A 20255-nucleotide genomic window follows, 5' to 3' on the forward strand; every position below is an offset into this window, starting at 1 on the left:
TCATCTGCTTTAGGCTATGTGTTTGAGAATTATACCACGGAGTCAGGTACTTCTGATTTGAGACCTTAGTTTTCACAGGAGCTACAGTATCCAGAGTCGTATGTATTGAGGAGGTGAAATTATTAACAAGATAATCGACCTCTGTTGGAGTAGTATTCAGATAGCTGCTCTGCTCTATGTTGGTACAGGGCATTGAAGATGATAACAGTGGTTGGATTATATTCTTAAACTTAGTTACAGCACTTTCAGAAAGACATCTACTTTGATAAAGTCTACTTTCCACTGCTGTGTAATCAATTATTTTAAATGTAAATGTTATCAGGAAATGATCAGACAGGAGAGGGTTTTCAGGAAACACTGTTAAATGTTCAGTTTCTATGCCATATGTTAAAACAAGATCTAGAGTGTGATTATTAAAGTGGTGGGTGGGTTCTTTTCCTTTTTATGAAAAGCCAATTGAGTCTAATAACAGATTAAATGCCATGTTGAGGCTGTCATTTTTAGCATCTACATGGATGTTAAAATCACCCACAATAATTATTTTATCTGAGCTGAGCACTAAATCAGATAAAAAGTCTGAGAAATCAGACAGAAACTCTGTGTAAGGAGATGGGGGGGGGGGTGTAGCAGGAGGAGAGAAGCTGCAGAGATGCGTGTAAGACTGCAACTCTGCTTCCTGGTCCCAACTCTGGATAGTCATATTTTGGGGGGTTTAATAAATTTGTCCATATTTCTAGAAATGAGAGCTGCTCCATCCAAAGTGGGATGGATGCCGTCTCTCCTAACAAGATCAGGTTTCCTCCAGAAGGTTTGCCAATTATCTATGAATTCCACATCGTTTCTGGGACACCACTCAGACAGCCAGCAATTTAAGGAGAACATGCGGCTAAACATGTCACTCCTGGTCTGATTGGGGAGGGGACCAGAGAAAACTACAGAATCTGACATTGTTTTGGCAAAGTTGCACACCGATTCAATATTGCTTTTAGTGACCTCCGATTGGCGTAACCGGGTGTCATTACTGCCGACGTGAATTATGATTTTACTGAATTTACGTTTATCCTTAGCCAGCAGTTTTGCATTTCCTTCAATGTCGCCTGCTCTGGCCCCTGGAAAACAATTGACTATGGTTGCCGGTGTCTCTAGCTTCACATGTCTGAGAACAGAATCACCAATTACCAGAGTTTGTCGCCGAGTGGGGAAAAACAGTTAGACACATGAACGGGTTGGTGGTGTACCTGGGGCTTCTGTTTAGGACTATGCTTCCTCCTCACCGTCACCCAGCCGCCCTCTTTCCCCAGCTGCTTGGGGTCTGCCGGGGAACAGCTAGCGGGGCCTACGCTATCTTCGGCTGCACCAGTTACAGGGGCCTGGCTAGCTACGGGTGAATGAAGGGTGCGAAGCCGAGTCTCCCTTCGAATGTGGATCACATCAGCCAGCAACACAGGCTCTTGTGAAATGTAGATGACCTCAGACAGCAGCGCAGGCCCTGCTGTCATGAAGTTGGCCTCAGAGGGAGCACTAGCCCTGGTGCAATGTGGATGGCCTAAGCCAGCAATACAGGCCATGGTGTGTTGACGATAGCCTCACAAGGAGCACATGCCGTGGTATAATGTGGATGGCCTCAGCCAGTAGCACAGGCCCTGTTGTAATGTGGATGGCCTCATCTACCAACACTGGCCCAGGTGAAATGTGGATGGTAATGGCCAGCACCACAGACCTTGGTGTAATGTGGATGGCCTTAGCCAACACCACTGGCCCTGGAAAAATGTGGATGACATCGGCAAGGACCAATGGCCCTGATGTAATGTGGATGGTTTCAGCCAACAGTAAAGTCCCTGGTGTGGTGAAGATGGCCTCACAGGAAGCACTGTCCCTGGTGTAATGTGGATGGCCTCAGCAAACAACACTGGCCCTGGTGAAATGTCGGTGGTATTGGCCAGCACCACAGGCCCTGGTTTAATGTAGATGGCATCAGCCAGCAGCACAGGCCCTTGAGTATTGTGAATGGCATCAGCCAGCAACACCACTGGCCCTTGTGAAATGTGGATGGTTTCGGCCAGCAATACAGGCCCTTGGGTAATGTGGAAGGCTAGCAGCACTGGCCCTTGTGTAATATGGATGGTATCAGCCAGCACCAAAGGCCCTGGTGTGTTGATGATAGCCTCACAGGAAGCACTGTCCCTGGTGTAATTTGGATGGCCTCATCCAACAACACTGGCCCTAGTGAAATGTGGATGGTTATAGCCAGCACCACAGGCCCTGGTGTAATGTGAATGTCCTCAGCCAACACCACTGGCCCTGGTGTAAAGTGGATGGCATTGGCCAGCACCACAGGCCCTGGTGTAACGTGAATGTCCTCAGCCAACACCATTGGCCCTGGTGTAATGTGGATGGTATTGGCTAGCACCACAGGCCCTGTTGTAATGTGGATGGCCTCATCTACCAACACTGGCCCAGGTGAAATGTGGATGGTATTGGCCAGCACCACAGGCCCTTGTGTAATGTGAATGTCCTCAGCCATGACCACAGGCCCTGGGGAAATGTAAATGTCCTCAGCCAGTAGCACAGGCCCTGTTGTAATGTGGATGGCCTCATCTAACAACTCTGTCGCAGGTGAAATATGGATGGTATTGGTCAGCACCACACACTCTGGTGAAATGTGCATGATATCGGTCAGCACCACAGGCCCAGGTGTAATGTGGATGGCATCAACGAGCAGCAGAGGCCCTGGTGTGGTGACGATGGCCTCACAGGAAGCACTGTCACTTGTGTAATGTGTATGGCCTCAGCCAAGAACAGTGGCCCTGGTGAAATGTGGATGGTATTGGCCAGCACCACAGGCCCTGGTGTAATGTGAATATCCTCAGCCAGTAGTAAAGGCCCTTGTGTTTTGTGGAACGCATCAGCCAGCAACACAAGCCCTGGTGTAATGTGCATGGTATTGGCGAGCACCACAGGCCCTGGTGTAATGTGAATGTCCTCAGCCTGAAGCACAGGCCCTTGTGTATTGTGGATCGCTCAGCCAGCAACACAAGCCCTGGTGAAATGTGGTTGGTATCAACGAGTAGCACAGGCCCTGGTGTAATGTGGATGGCCTCAGCCAGCACCACAGGCCCTGGTTTGGTAATGATGGCATCACAGGAAGCACTGGCATTGGTGTAATGTGGATGGCCCGAGCAAACAACACTGGCCCTGGTGAGATCTGGATGGCATCAACGAGTAGCACAGGCCCTCGTGTAATGTTGATGGCATCATCCAGCACCACATGCCCTGGTGTGGTGATGATGGCCTCACAGGAAGCACTGTCCCTGGTGTAATGCGGATGGCCTCATCCAACAACACTGGCCCTGGTGAAATGTGGATGGTATTGGCCAGCACCAAAGGACGTTGTGTAATGTGGATGGCCTCAGCCAACACCACTGGCCCTGGTGTAATGTGGATGGCATCAGCCAGTATCACAAGCCCTTCTGTGTTGTGGATGTCATCAGCCAGCAACACAAGCCTGGTGAAATGTGGATGGTTTAGGACAGCACCAAAGGGCCTGGTGAAATGTGGGTGGTATTGGCCAGCACCAAAGGCCCTGGTGTAATGTGGATGGCCTCAGCCAAAAGTACAGGCCCTGGTGTGGTGAAGATGGCCTCACAGGAAGCACTGTCCGTGATGTAAAGTGTATGGCCTCAGCCAACAACAGTGGCCCTGGTGAAATGTGGATGGTATTGGCCAGCACAACAGGCCATGTTGTAATGTGAATGTCCTCAGCCAGTAGCACAGGCCCTGGTGTAATGTGGATGGCCTCATCCAGCAACACCACAGGCCCTGGTGAAATGTGGTTGTTTTCGGTCAGCAACACAGGCCCTTGGGTAATTTGGATGGCTAGCAGCACAGGCCCTGGTCTGGTGAAGATGGCCTCACAGGAATCACTGGCCCTGGTGTATTTTCGATGGCATCAGCAAACAGCACAGACCCTAGTCTAGTGAAGATGGCCTCACAGAAATTACTGGCCCTGGTGTAATGTGGATGGCATCAGCCAGCAGCACAGGACCTGGTGTAATGTGGATGGCATAATCTAACAACACTGGCCCTTGTGAAATATGGATGGTATGGTAAGCAACACACACCCTGGTGTAATGTGGATGGCCTTGGCTTACACCACTGGCCCTGGTGCAATGTGCATGATATCGGCCAGCATCACAGGCCCTAATGTGGATGGCATCAACGAGCATCAAAGACCCTGGTGGGGTAAAGATGGCCTCACAGGAAGCACAGGCCCTGGTGTAATGTGGATGGTAGAAGCCGGCATCACAGTCTCTGGTGTAATGTTGATGGCCTAAGCCAACAACAGTGGCCCTGGTGAAATGTGGATGGTGTTGGCCAGCACCAGAGGCCCTGGTGTAATTTGAATGGCTTAGGCCACCAGCACAGGCCCTCGTGTGGTGAAGATGGCCTCACAGGAAGCACTGTCCCTGGTGTAATGTGGATGGCCTCAGCAAACAACACTGGCCTTGGTAAAATGTCGATGGTATTGGCCAGCACCACTGGCCCTGGTGTAATGTGGATGGCATCAACGAGTAGCACAGGCCCTGGTGTAATGTGGATGGCCTAAGCAAGCACCACAGGCCCTGGTTTGGTGATGATGGCATCACAGGAAGCACTGGCAGTGGTGTAATGTGGATGGCCTGAGCCAACAACACTGGCCCTGTTGAAATGTGGATGGTATTGGCCAGCACCACAGGCCCTGGTGTAATGTGAATGTCCTCAGCCAGTAACACAGGCCCTTGTGTAATGTGGATGGCCTCATACAGCAACACCACAGGCCCTGGTGAAATGTGGTTGTTTTCGGCCAGCACCACAGGCCCTGGGGTAATTTGGATGGCTAGCAGCACAGGCCCTGGTCTGGTGAAGATGGCCTCACAGAAATCATTGGCCCTGGTGTATTGTGGATGGCATCAGCCATCAACACAGGCCCTCGTGAAATATAGGTGGCCTCATCCAGCAGCACAGGCCCTACTGCAATGTGAATGGCCTCAGCCAGCAACACAGTCCCTGGTGTTATGTTAATGTCATCATCCAACCCCATGGCTCCGGTGCAATGTGGATGGCCTCAGCCATGACCACAGGACCTTGGGTAATGTGGATGGTATCGGCCAGCACCACACACCCTGGTGTAATGTGAATGGCCATAGCAAACACCACTGGCCCTGGTGAAATGTGCATGATATCGGTCAGCACCAGAGGCCCAGGTGTAATGTGGATGGCATCAACGAGCAGCAGAGGCACTGGTGCGGTGAAGATGGCCACACAGCAATCAATGTCCCTGGTGTAATTTGGATGGTAGAAGCCGGCATCACAGGCCGTGATGTAATGTGGATGGCCTGAGCCAACAACACTGGCCCTGTTGAAATGTGGATGGTATTGGCCAGCACCACAGGCCCTGGTGTAATGTGGATGGCATCAACGAGTAGCACAGGCCCTGGTGTAATGTTGATGGCATCATCCAGCACCACAGGCCCTGGTGTGCTGATGATGGCCTTACAGGAAGCACTGTCCCTGATGTAAAGTGTATGGCCTCAGCATAATGTGTAATGTGGATGGTATTGGCTAGCACCACAGGCCCTTGTGAACCTTTGAATCACCTTGTTGTTGAATTGTGCTATACAAATAAACTTGCCTTGCCTTGCCTTGTGTAACGTGAATGGCCTCATCCAACAACACTGGCTCTGGTGTAATGTGGATGGTATTGGCCAGCACCACAGGCCCTGGTGTAATGTGGATGGCCTCATCTAACAACTCTGTCGCTGGTGAAATATGGATGGTATTGGTCAGCACCACACACCCTGGTGAAATGTGCATGATATCGGTCAGCACCACAGGCCCAGGTGTAATGTGGATGGCATCAACGAGCAGCAGAGGCCCTGGTGTGGTGACGATGGCCTCACAGGAAGCACTGTCCCTTGTGCTTCTTGAAATGTGTATGGCCACAGCCAACAACAGTGGCCCTGGTGAAATGTGGATTATATTGGCCAGCAACACAGGCCCTGGTGTAATGTGAATATCCTCAGCCAGTAGTAAAGGCCCTTGTGTTTTGTGGAACGCATCAGCCAGCAACACAATCCCTGGTGAAATGTGGATGGCCTCATCCAGCACCACACGCCCTGGTTTGGTGATGATTGCCACACAGGAAGAACTGTACCTGGTGTAATGTGGATGGCCTCATCCAACAGTACAGGCCCTGGTGTGGTGAAGATGTCCTCAGAGGAAGCACAGGCCATGGTGTAATGTGGATGGCCTCAGACAGCAGCCAGGCCCTGGTGAAATGTAAATGGCCTCAGCCGGCAACATGCGCTCTGGTGAAAGGTAGTCTGCCTCAGCCAGTAGCACAGGCCCTGTTGTGGTGAAGATGGCCTCACAGGAATCACTGTCCCTGGTGTAATGTGTATGTCCTCAGCCAACAACACTGGCCCTCTTTAAATGTGGATGGTATTGGCCAACACCACAGGCCCTGGCGTAATGTGAATGTCCTCAGCCAACACCACTGGCCCTGGTGTAATGGGGATGGCATCAGCCAGTAGCACAGGGCCTTGTGTATTGTGGATGGTGTCGGTCTGCACCACAGGCTATTCACATTACATCAGGGTGTGTGCTGCTGACCAATACCATCCACATTTCACCAGGGCCAGTGTTGTTGGCTAAGGCCATCCACATTACACCAGGGACAGTGCTTCCTGTGATTCCATCATCACCAAACCAGGGCCTGTGGTGCTGGCCAATACCATCCACATTTCACCAGGGCCACTGTTGTTGGCTGAGGCCATTGTTACGAGTTCAAATTGGGGATGGACACAAGAGAAAAAACCACAATAACAACACTGGTCCGGCCGGGTTGAGTCAAACGATGATTTTAATGCACACACGCGTGGGAGATGGACACTGTATGCAGACAGCCTCAGATCTCAAAATGGTGGAGCATTACTCAAACTCTTATAGCCTCTGGTGCCTCCACCTTATCATAAAAAGCCTAAACATTCACATGCTTTTCTCTCACACGGCGCCTAAGCTACAACCTTGGCTCCCTGTTTATCTGCTCCTGCTGAGATGGGGCAGAAAACTCCAGTATACTCTCTCTTCTAATCAGACAAATAAGGCGATGACTTTCTGCGAACAGTATTTCTTATAACTCAGCAGTATAATGCATCATAAAACAATATCATTCATTCACAATAAATCAGCAGTCTACTGTTAAGGTTCACAATTGAGGAGGGAGAGTACAAACCACTCTTGGTCCAGAAGCTCTTTGGTCAAACAATGATTTTAATGAACACACGTGTGGGAAGACACTCTGTACGCAGACAGCCAGTAGTCCTCGACTTAATCAAAGCATGAACAGATATTTTATAGCATCAGGGTTTGTTTACTGACGCCCCTTCATGCGTCACCGGTACATTTTATACATAGATCAGATCAACACCAGAATGACTTTTCACCTAGAAAATCATCTTCTATTTTCATGGCTTGGTACTTTCCGTTCTTATCTTAAAATGAATTGTTCCTCTTTCTTGCCGAGACAACAAGGACGGTTCCTCTAAATAAATTTAACTAATGTGTGTGTATGTGTTGACCTCACATGCTCTTTGTGTCACCTCTTCACCTACTGTCTGTGTCTCGTCCTCAAATGCTCCTCAAAATAACCTGCACTTAGACTCTGCTTTCGGTTTCAGTTCTGCAAAAGGCACACTCTGCAAACCTGCAACTTCCTGTCAGCCTGCAACTTAGTCTTTCTGAAAGACACACACTGTTTCAACATCTGAATGCAATATAAACTCCAGATTATATTATTAATGCAATGGTACTGATGACAATTATTCAACAATAGCAGTAAAATAATTTCCCTGCTCCACACTCCCTCTCGCAATACATTGTGTCCTCGCTCAGACCCTCTCTGGTGGTCTCGGACCTCGAGATCTCCAGGATCCTCGCCCCTCCTGTGGTCGCCGAGATCTTCTGTAAAGGAAACAAAACACCTTTTCCTGCACCTCCCTGACTTATCCTATCTGGGACTCTTTAATCAAAAGCCTGATCCTAATTATCTTCTTAACTTATTGACTTGTATTTATATATATTCTTCAACGTTCCTCATCACTTTAAAACTCTTTAAGCCCTGCTTTCACGTCCGGTTGCTCGCTCTATTTTCCCTTATCTGATCATCAACATCCTGTGCACAAATTGTCGCCGCTGCAAGTTCCTCTACTCTAGAAATCAGTGAGTGTAAGAAAACAACCACTTTAATCAATTAAGTTTAAGCATATAAGCAATTACTCCTGTATACATTTCATCATCGCTAAATGCTGCCTTGAAACAACTCCTATGTGTTAACTTCATTTTAACCTCACATTTCCTATGTTATAACCCGTTTTGGTATAGCCTTTTTATTTCATTTTGCTCCCTTTAATGTAACAATACCTCCTAATTCTAGTTTATCAGACTTAACCAAAATATATGCTTTCCTTCCTCTTTGGTCCTTCTTTAAGTTCAGTCAAAAAGCTAAATGAATTTGAGGCCTTTTGCCTGGAATCAATACTGTCATGTGTGTTTCTTAACTCTGTGTCTGTAAGCGTGTGCAATCCTTCATGAACTCATATTATCCTCACAGTAGATTGGCTAATCATAGCGCTAGCCAAAGGCTCGTGACCCTCCAGAGACAAATTTGAGCCACAACTCCTTTAAAAGCACAAAATGCAATATGTATAAAAATCATTTCTACGTAGAAGCTCCCCCTTTATCCTAAAGATAAACCTATGTAATATCTGTATGTGTACGCCTACATTATAACCACTACTTCTAGAAATCAAAAAGAAATCAAAGCTGTTCTACTCCTTCAACCCTCACTAATTTTCCCTCTAAGACTTATTCACAGCTTTGAAAAACCGGCATTGTATCTTCTAAACAGGATTCAGTTCTGTCATGGTCCTGGGCCATGTTGGCCCAGTATTCTTGGTTCCTTGTATTTTCGCTCCTTATTTAGGCCAGGTTTTCTGAGGTGTCCTGTTGTGGTGTTCCCTAAGTGTTTTTTCCCTTTGTGACTCTTACCCCCTTTTGCCCCTCTGTCTATTTATGAGCTCTCGTCTCTCTTTGTGTTTATTCCATGTTTCCCCCAGCCTGTTATGTCTGTGTTCTCCCCGTGCTCTCTCTCCTCCTGTCTGAACCTCTGTGTACTTCCTGTTTTACTTTGACAGTCTCTCGTCAGTATGCGTAATGTTGTGTTCACTCCTGCCCTGTCTCGTTATGTTTATCAGTATCCCCTGTGTTCCCCACCTGTGTGTAATCTCCCTGTGTTCTCTGTGTGTATTTAAGTTGTGTCTTCTGTTATTCTAGTTGCTGGTTCGTCTGTCTTGTTTCCCCTCGGTCTCCCTGCGTCTCTTGTGTATTTCCCCGGACCTCCCTGCATCCTCGTTTCTGGTTTGTGTTATTAGCTTACCCAGTTTAGGTTGTTTTTCCACCAGTGCTGTTTTGTGCCCACCGTTGTAAATAAATATTCACCTGCACCAGAGCTGCCGCCTTTTGGGTCCTTTTCTACAACTCCACACGGCTTGCCTCGCAAACCGTGACAAGTTCACTTTTAATCCTTTAACCTTAACTTAAAAATAACAGTTTCGGTTTTACCATATCCAAATGATCAAAAACCCCAAAAGTCCTAAAATGATCCTAAATTATTAAACAATTAAATTATTAAACCCTAAACCCCCCTTTATCTTGATACATTTCATGTGTCAAGATACTATACAAAACTTAAAAATGCTCAGTTTTCCCCACTCATGATCCAATCTATGTCATAAAAATAAACTTAAAACAGAACAGTTATCAGTCATGTGTTTCTTCAATTAATGATAACTGAGTTTCATCAAAAATATTTCCCCTTTAGCATTTGGCATTCTCCCAACAATATACTATAATCCCATAATCTAACCCCAGTCAACAAATTTTCTCTGGTAAAAACAATTGTTTGTCCACATTAATTCATCCTCACTCACATGCAGTCTCACATTCACTCACATGCAGTCACACCATGTATTTGCTGATAGTGGAGCTTCCCGCACGATCAGATACTCCACCCTCAGCAAAATGAGCTCAGTCATTTTTTATTTTCCATAGGAAAATATTTCTTTATGCTTTTGGACTGGATTGACTCGCATAAAATCCTTTTTACAGGGACTTACGACCTTGATCAGTCCCCACAGGTAGCTCTCCTCAGCCAATTGTAATCTGGAAAGCCCACCTTATATTTGCTCTTCCCGATAATTTTCAGCGCCGTTATTCACTGTTGCAGGCCTGCTTAAAACAGAAATGAAAAAATAGAGCTGATTGTTAGCTCATAAAAACAAAACAAAATCACCTGACAGGTTTTCTTTAAGTTCACTGTTACAAAATAATGGGCCCCTCCCAGACATGTCCATGTTTCCTAAAACTCCCTCTATTAAAAATAAAAACACCAATCACATAATTTCACCTCCTCAATACACCGAAAGTCTCATTAAAACCACACAATTTGCAAACAAAAATCACCCCCTTTAACATACTTAAATTCAGCATAAAACCCCCTTGCGACAACGTATAATCACTAAACTATAAACTATTTCCTACCCAAATCTATACTTCTCTTGTCTGCCATGCTTCCTCGTCTGAAAGTCACTTCCTCAGTCACACACACACACAGGAAGTTCCTTCGTCACCACTCACTCCAACTAATTTGCATACTGAGTCATCTCTCAATGAGTTGCTGTAACAACAGAAACATATGTTTAAACATCACCAACTCATTAAATCATTTTATTTCTTCCAACAGTGATCACTAGTGTTGATCACTCAGTACGAGAGCATTCCTAAGTCACTCCTTTTAAAACTACTTTAATCACTTTTTGTTTTCATAACTCACTCCCTTTGTCATATGGCTTATTCTATTCCTCAATTACAAACTCAAATGTATTTTATTAAACATTCACACCATTGTATCATTCATACAAAATAGCAAGCTGTTCTTCATTGCATATGTTTGTGTTCTTAGCCAGGTTTAATCAGTGTCTATGCATTAAACTCCATGAGCTTGTCTTGTCTTTATAAGGTTAATGCATTTTCTGTTTGTGTGTGTGAATTTGCATATGGTGCTTTTGCAGTGTGTCAGACTCCTTCATAATTTTGCCTTTAAACAGTCAATTTTCTCCTCCCCAAATTTACTAACCCAAATTCTGATTTCCTACCTTAAATAGCAGCATTCCTTGTCCTCAGCCAGAAGGTAGGGCTCCACTTGTCACTTACCCCCTCTGCCTCAGCCCAGCGGCCTTACCCGTCAGGTCCCGTCTTCTTACTGAAGCCGAGTAATCGTGACTGTGCCTGCCTTAGGTTGTCCCAGGGTTTCGAGGTGGGATCTTACCCGTCATGGGCTATCCAGCCTTCCATACTCGCCTGATACGGGGCCCAAGTGGGCAGGGGAGGGAACACACTGGCTCTGGAAATTAAAGGAGTGTAAGCTGCTTCCTTCATTGCATCTTATATTAAACTATCTCACTTCTGACTCCTTCCTAGAATAATTTCACATATGGCACTTTGTGTATGTGTGTTTTCTATTCATTAATGTAATTGTCAGTTATTTTCTCTCTTCATTTTACTTTTTATCTGTTTGTTTGTAACGTTCTACTTTAGTTATACTAAATCTTGACGTAAAAACAATACTCCCTTATTTCACGCACACACTCTGCATTTTGCCTACGCACACACTTCTCTCTCAGACTTCCTCTGTTCACGCACCACCTTGCACTCACTCTACTATCAACTTTCATAGTGTTATTATTATTTAGTATTTTGTACACCTCACACAGAATCATTCAAATCGAGTACTCACAGCATTCACATCACAACCTTCAACTTTCACTTTCAATCCTGCAAGACGCAGAGATGGACATCTCCTTCACCTAACATAAAACTAAATTACCATATCAACATACAATTACTGAAATTCAAACTCAAATACACCGTCTGTTTTAATAAAGTCAAAGAGTAAACAGGTGTACCAAGTGTATGTACTTATGTGTTTTAAACTGAAAGAAAAAGAAACTCAAACTCTTATAACATCACTCATGCCTCTCTCAAATTAAAAACACTTTCAAACTTTAAAACCTCCTACTTTACATCACCAAAGAAATACCTCTCACACCTTTATTCATCATGTCAAAGCTTTCTCCAGTTTGCACAGCCTGCCACATGTTTAACAAAAAAATCGCTGCCCGAGAAGGCTCCCACATATCAAGGTGGTCGTTCTCACAAATTTCCAGCAGACCCTCAAATAAACAAAAACAACGACCCAGGCAGGCTTCCAGTTCAGCCTCCTCAATTTCTATGCACACCGAAACTCATGGGGAGATTCTTCTGTCTCCCCGTGTCCTACACAATTCACCTCCAAATGATCCCCTACAATTGAAATTTCAGTGTGGAATGACGCAGAGATTAACATTCCCTTATTTATTTACTATATGTAACCTGAATTTTTCTCTCTCTTATCAAATAACAAAGGTTATCTTTAAAATTTGTTATTGAACTACTAATTAAGTTGCTTTTTATGGTATCAATGGTAAACTACCCCTAAAAAGTCCACTTCATTGCGTGTTCATTGAGATACTTCTATTAAGGCTATTTAACAAGTTCAATTTACACATATTCATTAATCTGTCACGCTTATTAGTGGCTCATGGTTACTTAAAACCTATGTCTGACTTGGCCACAGAATTAGAGTATCATTCAATCCTCTCAGGATGACCACTCCACTTACTCTGCATCCAGTCAGCTCATGAATTAACAACACTTGCAGACTGTAACCCTTTTATTTTTTGTTTATGCCTTCAAATCCACCTTAAATCTTCTTACCTAAACGTTGGTTTTAAACACAGACAATTCTTATATTCTATTTTGAAACGCTGTCACCATTCATATATTTACAATGTTATTATTTACTAAGCCAGCATTTTAATCGCAGACATTTATCCACATTTGCAAACAATAGTTATAGGGCTGAATAATCACACAAAACCGAAAGCATAGTCCTCTCATGCGCTCTGCATCAGCTGCCTCATTTGCATGCACACACACTCTCCATCTAAAAATGGCAGCAGGCAGTCAGTGCATTACTGACTCGACACACAGAGATCTCTCACACCAAATTTTCTTATTCTATTTTACAACGACGTCTTATATTTACAACCACTGTCAGATCTGCCAGCTTTAGCGCCTACACAATTTTAGACAAATTTAAAATAACCGCCCAGCGGATAAACTCCCTGAGTTTTTTGCGACCAATTAACCAGTATCAAGACTTTAACTGTTTCTGGCCTCATTTCTAAAATCCCTAACTCAATTTAAAAGCGTCAACCAACCCAAACTTTGAAGTTTTAGGTAAAGTTACACGCCCGAAGTCCAACTTCTTCTGACCAAAAAAGCGCAGGTACCGTTCCAAACGGTAAGGAGACTCTAACTCCTAGCTTAATTCCAGGATGCCCTGTACCCCACAGTTAAGCCAAACTGAACTAACCCTGTTCGCCGACAGGTCAATGTCGCGCGTCCACGACAAGGAGGGAGCGTAACCTCCGGGCTCTGCGCTTCCTAGAACCCCCTCGGTTCCGTTCTAAAATAATTTATAATACTTTGAAACAACAATCAACACCCAAAACAAGTGTATAACTGAGGCAGGTGCAACCTAGTGGTCAATTTGACCGCTCAGGTCCACTCTTATGACCAAATTTGGACTCTAACCAACAAAATAACCAATTCCCTACCAAACTACTTGAGACTCGAACTCAATTTCTTTGGGACTTCAACCCAGTATTTAAACTTTTCTTATCAGACTCTTAACTGCTTTCATTTCTTCTTAGCAGAACTCTAACTGCTTCAACTCATGAGATTTTCATCAAAATCAAAACAGACATCCACCAGTAACTTCAGTGAGTAGACTTAAATTTTGTCATGTCCAATTTGGCACACTTTGGAAATAATTCAACAGGTAGTACCTTACCTTTTGGATAAGCCGGCTTATGCCCACTCACTTAGACCACTGGAATTCATGTCTGCCCGTCAGACCACCTAAGACCACCAAATTTCTCCATCTAAACCTCCAATCCTCCCTCCTCAACCACCGGACGAGCCCCCAAATGTTAAGATTCAAAGTTGAGGAAGGAGAGTACACACAATTCTTGGTCCAGAAGGTCTTTGGTCAAACAATGATTTTAATGAATACACGCGTGGGAAGACACTCTGTACGCAGACAGCCAGTAGTCTTCGACTTAATCAAAGCATGAACAGATATTTTATAGCATCAGGGTTTATTTACTGACGCCCCTTCATGCGTCACCGGTACATTTTATACATGGATCAGATCAACATCATCATGACTTTTCACCCAGAAAACCATCTTCTATTTTCATGGCTTGGTACTTTCCGTTCTTATCTTAAAATGAATTGTTCCTCTTTCTTGCCGAGACAACAAGAAACGGTTCCTCTGAATAAATTTAACTCTATGTGTGTGTGTCACGACCTCACATGCTCTTTGTGTCACCTCTTCACCTACTGTCTGTGTCTCGTCCTCAAATGCTCTTTCTCAATTCACCTGTTGCACTTCTGACCTTTTACCAGACCAGAAGCTCACTGAGACTATGTGTATGTCTTCTACTAAATAAATGTTTTAACCAAGAACCTCTACTAAAACCTTAATATAAAATAATCTGATATATAAGTGTTTTGTAAGCATGTATTGCAATTCCTTCTATGGCTCCAAGTCACTTGCACAATAGATTGTCCGAACATCGCGCCGAACAAAGCTTCCGACCCCCAATTAATTGACCGAGCTCCAACTCTTTAATAAGCACAGATATGCATTGTGTATAAAATAGTCATAGCTGCTTAAGGCCTTCTTAAAGCTATCTGTTATATTGTTAAAGCCTCGTCTTAGCCTGCGGCTCAAAATAACTATCTGCTTTCACTTCTGCATACAACTTCCTGTCAGCCTGCAACTCAGTCCTTCTGAAAGAGACACTGTTTAACCCCTGAATGCAATATAAACTCCAGATTTTATTATTAATGCAATGGTAATGATGACAATTATTTAACTATAGCAGTAAAATAATTTCCCTTCTCGACAGAACCAATCATTTTTGCCAAATAGTTAACACAAACTTAGAACAACAATGAACAATTTTCAAGATTCTGATTTACAGAACAAACAAAAGGTTTCATTATTTAAGAAACAAGATCAAGTTTTTCACACAGGAATGAAATGACAGAATCCAGTGCAGCGGGGCCAAAGGTGTGTGTCAGCAAACTGAAGGTTGAGGAATCAGTCAGCTCATGTTTAAGATTGTGTTGGATTTTGAGAAGAGTCTGTCTGTTATTAGAAAGTAAGATTAACAATGTTACACCAATAACCCAAATACGGGGAAATGACAAATAATACCAAAAAAGATACAACTTTCATATTGTTTTACTAACTTACTTTGTCATATCAGCACTTGAATGGTCGATGCCTTTACAGACCATGTCTGTTGTGACATCGCAGGCCAATCTTCCGGCAAACCCGAGGGCTAGCTCCCCAGCCTCCTCTTCACTCAGAACACTAAACACCGTTACTTTAGTTTTGGCCTTCTTAGGCCTGTCAAGAATCATTGTGGGCAGTTTGGCTTTACGGCCCTAAAAAAGAAAAAGTGCAAACACCAAAAGAGCAGAGAGAGACACACACGCGCACAAAGTTAAATGCTTTTGTTTACATGGTGTAATTGTGTATATGTTGCAGCAAATGCACAATTTCCAGCCACATTGTCACTTCATTGATACGAGTAACCCGGATTTATTTCAGGTGACATCAAAATCACGAAATGTATACCTACCCCAATCAAACCTCTGCTTGGATTCTGCGCTTGATCTCGTCTTCTGTTATTGTGTACGTTTTCTTTTTTGAGCTTGGTACAGATAAGCGACCATGCACTCTGTAAACTGTACTAGTTCCTTCTGAATCAGTTTGAAATTCTGCATCTGCATCGATCCTGTCAACATCAGCAGCAGCAGCATTATCTGTACTCAGACTTGTGCCGTATACTTTCTTTTTCTTTGTCTTCAGTCTGTGTACCTTCATCTCTTTCAGTCTGTGTACCTTCATCTCTTTCAGTCTGTGTGCCTTCATCTCTTTCAGTCTGTGTACCTTCATCTCTTTCAGTCTGTGTACCTTCATCTCTTTCAGTCTGTGTGCCTTCATCTCTTTCAGTCTGTGTACCTTCATCTCTTTCAGTCTGTGTACCTTCATCTCTTTCAGTCTGTGTGCCTTCATCTCTTTCAGTCTGTGTACCTTCATCTCTTTCAGTCTGTGTGCCTTCATCTCTTTCAGTCTGTGTACCTTCATCTCTTTCAGTCTGTGTACCTTCATCTCTTTCAGTCTGTGTGCCTTCATCTCTTTCAGTCTGTGTACCTTCATCTCTTTCAGTCTGTGTGCCTTCATCTCTTTCAGTCTGTGTGCCTTCATCTCTTTCAGTCTGTGTGCCTTCATCTCTTTCAGTCTGTGTACCTTCATCTCTTTCAGTCTGTGTGCCTTCATCTCTTTCAGTCTGTGTACCTTCATCTCTTTCAGTCTCTGTACCTTCATCTCTTTCCGTCTGTGTACCTTCATCTCTTTCCGTCTGTGTACCTTCATCTCTTTCAGTCTTTGTGCCTTCATCTCTTTCAGTCTGTGTACCTTCATCTCTTTCCGTCTGTGTACCTTCATCTCTTTCCGTCTGTGTACCTTCATCTCTTTCAGTCTGTGTGCCTTCATCTCTTTCAGTCTGTGTACCTTCATCTCTTTCCGTCTGTGTACCTTCATCTCTTTCAGTCTGTGTGCCTTCATCTCTTTCAGTCTGTGTACCTTCATCTCTTTCCGTCTGTGTACCTTCATCTCTTTCAGTCTGTGTGCCTTCATCTCTTTCAGTCTGTGTACCTTCATCTCTTTCCGTCTGTGTACCTTCATCTCTTTCCGTCTGTGTACCTTCATCTCTTTCAGTCTGTGTACCTTCATCTCTTTCAGTCTGTGTACCTTCATCTCTTTCCGTCTGTGTACCTTCATCTCTTTCCGTCTGTGTACCTTCATCTCTTTCAGTCTGTGTGCCTTCATCTCTTTCAGTCTGTGTACCTTCATCTCTTTCAGTCTGTGTGCCTTCATCTCTTTCAGTCTGTGTACCTTCATCTCTTTCAGTCTGTGTACCTTCATCTCTTTCCGTCTGTGTACCTTCATCTCTTTCAGTCTGTGTGCCTTCATCTCTTTCAGTCTGTGTACCTTCATCTCTTTCAGTCTGTGTGCCTTCATCTCTTTCAGTCTGTGTACCTTCATCTCTTTCAGTCTGTGTGCCTTCATCTCTTTCAGTCTCTGTACCTTCATCTCTTTCCGTCTGTGTACCTTCATCTCTTTCCGTCTGTGTACCTTCATCTCTTTCAGTCTTTGTGCCTTCATCTCTTTCAGTCTGTGTACCTTCATCTCTTTCCGTCTGTGTACCTTCATCTCTTTCCGTCTGTGTACCTTCATCTCTTTCCGTCTATGTACCTTCATCTCTTTCAGTCTGTGTGCCTTCATCTCTTTCAGTCTGTGTACCTTCATCTCTTTCCGTCTGTGTACCTTCATCTCTTTCAGTCTGTGTGCCTTCATCTCTTTCAGTCTGTGTACCTTCATCTCTTTCCGTCTGTGTACCTTCATCTCTTTCCGTCTGTGTACCTTCATCTCTTTCAGTCTGTGTACCTTCATCTCTTTCAGTCTGTGTACCTTCATCTCTTTCCGTCTGTGTACCTTCATCTCTTTCCGTCTGTGTACCTTCATCTCTTTCAGTCTGTGTGCCTTCATCTCTTTCAGTCTGTGTACCTTCATCTCTTTCAGTCTGTGTGCCTTCATCTCTTTCAGTCTGTGTACCTTCATCTCTTTCAGTCTGTGTACCTTCATCTCTTTCCGTCTGTGTACCTTCATCTCTTTCAGTCTGTGTGCCTTCATCTCTTTCAGTCTGTGTACCTTCATCTCTGACTGTCAGTCCTCCTATCTCACTGTTACTTGTCGGTTTGCTGCAGATGTTCTCTCCCTTAGGAACTTTTCCTTTGTCATTCGCTGCCTGATGCTTTCCCTGATGACATTCTCCACTGGCTACTTCTATTGCTCCTCCTGTATAGCCACCTACTATGCTGCACAACTCCTTTCCCTCTGCTGTGCTGCACTGTGCTGTTACATAAAGAAGAATGATATAAACAGCACTATATTAATTTAATTGTGAAGAGAAATCCCCACAATACGACACAGTTATGTCTAAAATAGTTTTGTGTAAAAACTGGATCTTGAAACGTCCACTTTAATTACACAGTCCGGGTGTGCAAAGGCAAAATTACGAAATTTTTTTCACTTTAAACATTTTTGGACATTGTTTAGTTATATTGTGACTTACTCTCACAGAAGATACAGATGCCACAAACAGACTTTGAACAACGCATGTGCTTGTATGCACCACATTTCTGGCACTGCACCTGTGAATTTAAAAAAAAAAAGAAACAAACAAACAAAAAATAAATGAACAAAGTCCATTATATAAACAATCTATATGGCTAAGGACATGTCATAGCGTACCCGGTCTTTGGCTGCAATCACGAACCAGCACTGACTGCACTTCCTAGTTCGATCTGCAAAATATAATTTGTATAAGTACAAGTTACATTTTCCAATGTTAGAGAAAAAGAAGGCGGCTAATTTTATCTTTACCTATTGTGGAAAATAAGTAGTGGCAAAGTCGGGACCTGAGCTTTGTGGCCACTGGTAGTGGCCACTGTGTGGCCACTACCAGTGGCCACTACTTGCCAAGGTAGAAATGTCTGTTTCCATGTTTGGGTAGATGTCATTGTCAACCTCTGCTAATTTTGCAAGTAACACTAGATGCTTGCAAAGAAGTCCTCGTAAGCCATATGTACAGTTGCAGTAGGACTCAACAGGGCAGACATCATACACCATGTCTTCTCTTGACTCAGATGGGACTTGATATGCATTAACTCCATGGCTGTTCTTGACTGTAATTTTAAGAGCCCAACCACTTTCCATCAGTCTTCAAGCAGAGTCTGAAACTTGAGACAAGGTGTCAGCAAACCTGTTTTTCATGCGGCCCACATCTTGCAGGCTTTTTATGACTGAGAAGTAGTCGTCGGCCTTCCCTAGGAGCACTTCAATCAGATCATCCAGACGCCTATTCTTGTAGCCAGATAAAAACTGGTATTTCAGGCGGTGGAAAAATCTGAAAAAAGTTTCAATTAGATCATCCAGACATTTAAACGATGTCCCAGGGACAACATTTACACGATGTCCCAGGGACAACATTTACACGATGTCCCTGGGACAAATTCTACGTTAGGCCTTTTAGTTCAAATTCTCTTGACTTATGTTTGTAAAATGATCAGGGAAGCTACTGCAATTTTGCCTGACATTGTTATGACAGCTATATTCACCTGTACTTTCATAATAAATCATAATACATTGACACGCAATTCTCTGTCTGGAGAACACTGGTTCACAAGTAGCCTATCACTAGCAAACAAACAGCTATCCATTTCAAGGAAAACATATGTTTTATGCTTACCGTTTATTAAAGAAAAGTATCTTGAGAGGAATTGAAATTGCTGGATCGGCGGACAAAAGGCGGTTTCTCGAAGAACATTTGTTTTTTTAAGGCGGGTATTTTTCGAAGTCGCAAAAGTATGACGTCACAAGAAGGTGATTGGTTACTTGTAATGTGGACCCTGGAACAACATTAATTATGATGATGTGGGAACAACGCCAACACGAGGATATCAGATCGTCCATTAAGACATAGTGACTGAGAAAGGAAAAACTCAATGCATCATGGGAATCCCCCGGCAGTCTACGTCTATTGCAGCATAACTAAGGGAGGATTCAGGGTCACCTGGTCCAGCCCTAACTATATGCTTTAGCAAAAAGGAAAGTTTGAAGCCTAATCTTGAAAGTAGAGATAGTGTCTGTCTCCTGAATCCAAACTGGAAGCTGGTTCCACAGAAGAGGGGCCTGAAAACTGAAGGCTCTGCCTCCCATTCTACTTTTAAATACTCTAGGAACAACAAGTAGGCCTGCAGAGCGAGAGCGAAGTGCTCTAATAGGGTGATATGGTACTACAAGGTCATTAAGATAAGATGGGGCCTGATTATTTAAGACCTTGTATGTGAGG

General features: G+C 44.0%; 1 long non-coding RNA gene across 2 annotated transcripts; it reads right to left on the bottom strand.

Moving 5' to 3' along the window:
• Positions 1–15181: 15181 nt before the first annotated feature.
• On the bottom strand, positions 15182–19367 carry LOC113031936 (uncharacterized). 2 transcript variants are annotated; one of them, XR_003273826.1, is made up of 5 exons: positions 18788–19367; positions 18656–18708; positions 18477–18555; positions 15527–15720; positions 15182–15418 (listed from the first exon to the last, which is right to left on the bottom strand). It is a non-coding gene; the product is annotated as an uncharacterized LOC113031936 (long non-coding RNA). The 2 variants fall into 2 exon arrangements; XR_003273825.1 differs by having other exon boundaries at positions 18656–19358.
• Positions 19368–20255: the final 888 nt, after the last annotated feature.

Source organism: Astatotilapia calliptera, chromosome 11, assembly GCF_900246225.1.
Source record: "Astatotilapia calliptera chromosome 11, fAstCal1.2, whole genome shotgun sequence".
In the NCBI taxonomy this organism is placed as follows: domain Eukaryota; kingdom Metazoa; phylum Chordata; class Actinopteri; order Cichliformes; family Cichlidae; genus Astatotilapia; species Astatotilapia calliptera.